The sequence below is a fragment of the Myotis davidii genome, unplaced genomic scaffold (genome assembly GCF_000327345.1).
Source record: "Myotis davidii unplaced genomic scaffold, ASM32734v1 scaffold299, whole genome shotgun sequence".
In the NCBI taxonomy this organism is placed as follows: Eukaryota; Metazoa; Chordata; class Mammalia; order Chiroptera; family Vespertilionidae; genus Myotis; species Myotis davidii.
In genome coordinates, this window is record NW_006293088.1 from 10,121,306 (window position 1) to 10,125,489 (window position 4,184).

General features: G+C 62.4%; 1 protein-coding gene across 1 annotated transcript in view; it reads left to right on the forward strand.

Annotated features, from left to right (window-relative positions):
- AJAP1 (adherens junctions associated protein 1) overlaps positions 1 to 3,916 on the forward strand; it is a gene marked incomplete at its 5' end in the record, with an annotated part of 51,488 nt that extends 47,572 nt beyond the window's left edge. The window contains one exon of the mRNA XM_006766833.1: positions 2,835 to 3,916. The remainder of the gene's footprint in view (positions 1 to 2,834) is intronic.
- Positions 3,917 to 4,184: the final 268 nt, after the last annotated feature.

The following is a 4,184-nucleotide window of genomic DNA, read 5'->3' on the forward strand; positions in this document are numbered from 1 at the left end:
CCTGGACGGGCAGCCCTGAGGGCAGCGGCCAAGCGGGTGGGCACCGCCATCCATCGCACATCCCTCCCGGGGCGGGGGGGCACAGGGCACAATTACAACCCAACTTTGAGACACAGAACCGAGACCAGGAGGAAAGGGGCAGAGAGAGAAAGGGAAGTGTTGAGGCGGCTGCTAATTGGAGCCAGGCCCTGGCAGCCGACAGGGGATTCCTGTGCCAGCCTGGAGGGAGTGTTCGCTTTGCTCTCGGTGACGTTCACGCTAATGCGGGTGGGAAATGGGTTCCTTCCCGGCTGGGCCCTGAGCCCGCGGGTCCCACCAGCGCAGTCACGGGCGCAGCCCCGGGTACGGGCTTTTTAAGTCTGCTTCCCTTTGGGGCCGGGTGTCTTGAGGGTCCCTGCTTTGCTCACCCTCAGGGAGCAGCCTTTCCTTCTAAAGGCGATGGCAGGTCCTCCCGTGAGCAGGGCCCCCGCTGCCCTGGGCGGTGGAGATTTGAGGATGTTTTCCTTTCTCTGCTCACCTTCTCGTGTGGGCACTGCCAGGGCAGAGCCATTGTCAGGGGGTGCAGGCCCCAGGCAGAGAGGTGCTCCCTGGACCCTCGGGGACCCTGGGGGACCCTCGGGGATGGGGCTGGCGGCCTTCAGCTGGGGCCCGAGGAGCCAGCAGCTCTCAGCAGTCCAGCCGGATCGCTGTCCCGAGGCCCGTCCTAATGAACAGTGTGTTTGCTCCAAATTAAATCCCAGCCCTCGCTCCCTGTCCCGACGCCAGCATGGCCTGCTCAGCGCAATGTTCAGCCAACGGGCAGGGAAGTGTAATTAGATTAGCACGGAGAGCGAGCCTCCCCCTCGAAGCCTTGGCTGAGCCCGGGCGCACGTGGGCAGGATGTGTTCTGTCCCCGGGTTCAAGGCCGGATGGGCACGGCATGGCCCAGCCCTCGGACGCCTGCACCTTGGTCTGCCTCGGGGGACACCTCCTTGGGGCCCCGGGAGCTCCCGTGGCTGCAGCCAGACCTGCCGCGGGGCCTCACTCAGGAACAGAGGGTCCCGCCTGTCCCGGACCTGCCTCCGTGGGCCGCCTGCCGGGGCCAGCAGCTCTGCAGGGATTTTTAAAGGTTTTCAAATGAGACCAGAGCATAAGACTCTGAGCCAGGAGGCTGGCCCCACGCACACAGGATCAGGCCCGCAGCCACGCACCTTTGGCTGCAGGTAGCGCCCCCATGGGGACAGTTCCCTAACACGGGCGTTTGAATGGCAGTTCATGGGAGCGCTCTTTCCGCCTGTGAACTCACTCCATCCTCCCCGCGTCCCCTTCCAGACAGGGCAAGAGGCACGAGGTTACATGACTTGCCGAGGTCAGTCAGGTGGTAGGGGGAGGGGCAGATCACCCCAGGCCCCCAGGCGGCAAGGTGTCTGGACCCCACTCTCCGACGGTGCCCGAGGAGCTATTTCGGGAGCACCCCGGTTTACAGGAGGGGACCCCCTATCCGGAGACCTCCCCTCGCTTGCTGTGGACGCAGGTAGGTGAGGCGAGAAGTGCCCCCAGGACTTGCTGGGCGCCAGCCCCGCTCGGCCTCCAGCCAGCGGCACGAAGCAGCGCTCTGTCCGGCCGCCTCCCGTCCCCGCGGACAAGGCCCTAATGGACGCTTAGGATTCCGGGCCGGGTGTCGGGAGCCGTTTATCACCCGCCGGGAGCAGCACATTCGGGTGTGAGCGTCCCGATTCTCGTAATGAATGCCTGGACACGAGCCTCGGGCGGGGGTCACCGGGAAGATGGCTCAGAGTTACTGGGGTGCCGGTTACCCCTTAAATAAATAGCAATTAATGTGAAAGCGTTTAATTAGGGCCTGAGAGCCAGCGGAGGTGTTTGTCTACGGCCTCGCAGCGGAGCCTCTGCAAATGCATTTTAATGACGATGGACAGTTGTCACCACCCCTCTGTCTGCTCCCTCGAACCCACTCGCACGTCCAGGACCCAGGCGTGGCTAAGTGCGCCTCCTGCCGGCGGGTGGTCAGCGATGTGCCAGAGGTGGACACGGGCCCCCAGCCCAGGCAGCGTCGCCGTGTCCCCGGGTTCGGCCTCAGAAATGAGCCCACAGAGCCTGGCCCAGACCGGCTCCCCCACGGCCCAGCTCATCCGTGTGCCGGGCAGGACGCCAGGACGCTGCGGCCTTCCCTGCTCCCAGGACGGCGGCCTCGGACACACGCCCAGGGTGGCTCTTGGGCTCATTTCCTGTCACTTTTCATACAAGTCAACTTCAGCGCCCAGACCTTTCCATTCGCCGAGGCCGCTCCTTCCCAGATGGAGCCCGAGACGTGACGGAGGCCCCGGCCGGAGCCCAGGGGAGATCCATCTTGGGGTCATTACTTTCAAAACCACTGGAGCCCGAACTAATCAGAAACGGGAGAGCACCTGAGCCTGGCCGCTCTGTCCCCCAGACACGGACAGGCCGGCAGCCTCTGCCCGTCGGAGGAACAACGTTCTCTACGCGAGAGCCCAGGGCCAGGGGCCAGCGCCCAGCGGAGCTCGCGGGAAGCAGCCCGGCGGGGGTGGGGGCGGGCGCCCCGTGACCCCTCTGAGGAACCTTGACCCGCCTGGCTGGGAACTGAACCGGCTTGTCCGCCCCTTCCCGTGAACGTGGGCCGGGGCCCACTTCCTGCCTGGGGTTCCCGGGTGTGTCCGGGGGCGCGGGGCACCGTCCTGTCCTGAGGACACGGGGCGGCCGTCAGCCGGGCAGCACAGGGACGGGGCCGGGTCACCGTGGCCCAGGGTGTCTGCGAGGACCCCCCCCTGCCCTCCGCCCACTGCTATGTAATCGCCTTTTGTTTTCTTTCCACACAGGATCCCGTGGGTGAACCTGTAAAAAACTCAACTACACTTACAAACTTAAAACTACACTATGTGAGGGAGGCTCGCCGCACTCCCACCGCTGTGTGCCGGCGGGGACTCGGAGCAGGACGCTAGAGGCCAAATATATTTTTATAGAGAAGCTCGCGCCTACGGGGCTGCCCGCCCCCAGCACCAGAGGACGAGGGGAGAATGCCAGGCGGACCGGAGGCCGAGGCAGCCGGCCCAGCGCAGAGGCGGACGCCCCCGGGGAGGCGGGCGCCGTCCACGCTTCTGACTGTGCCAACAATACCGTTATGTGCCATGCAGGACCCGAGGGACCTGGTGAACCGCCGAGCCACGCGCGCCCGCGTGGGAACCTCACGGGAAGCAGGGCTGGGCATCCCTTCCGCAGAGTCGCTGTTTCTGGGGATATCGATGTATATAAATATATAAACACACACACACACTTTTTTGTACTGTAGCAATTTTTGAATATCTTCGATGTTCCTTTTTAAAAAAAAAATAAGTGTTATCGGTCACCAAACCCGACTGGTGTAACATGCTTAGTACGGACGGAATAAAGTGGTGTTTTCTACCTTGCAGACGCACACACGCACACACTACACGCCGGCTCGCACACCTGCACACACCCCCACACACAAACGTATACGCGCACATATATATATGCATATACTGGACATGCAGTCCGAGTGGGCATATTTCTTTGGGGGGGGTTCTGGTCCCTCATTGCCACCCGTTCTGGGGGACCGCCTCCTCGACCCACAGACCCTCCAATGGCGTGTCCCGCGTTTGCAGTGTTGGGTGAGAGGCGCCAGGCGTGCGGCGTGTTCCTCGGGCTGGATGAAGAAGGCGTGGTTTTATATACATACCCCTATATATACATATATGTACGCACACACGTCATGTTACCGTTTTTTACCTGACTGTTGGAAGAAGCCACTAAGAGCCATGTGGGTATTTATGTAGCAGCTGCTCGCCCTGGGCCCGGGCGCCATCGGGCGGGGGCAGGGTCTTGGCCATCTTCGTGTTATCCAAGCGTAGATCGAATTAAAGACATTTTCCAGTTCCAACAAGTAGAGGACTGAATCCTTATCACGTGTGTGTGTACGTACATCGGAGCAGAGCTGGGAAAGTGAGGCGGCCGAGTTTGTTGGAAAACGAGATGAATTCCCTGTGGGTGGGGCCCGGCTGCTCCCACGCGAGCCACGCCCTGGCGTGCTCTGTCCCCGCACATTTGTGGGCAGAGGTTGCCGGCTCTTGCTTGAGCCCCAGGGTAACCTTGAATTTTGGGGGGAGGCCGGAGCAAACACAGTGTCTGTGGGTTCCCGCTGGCCAACATGT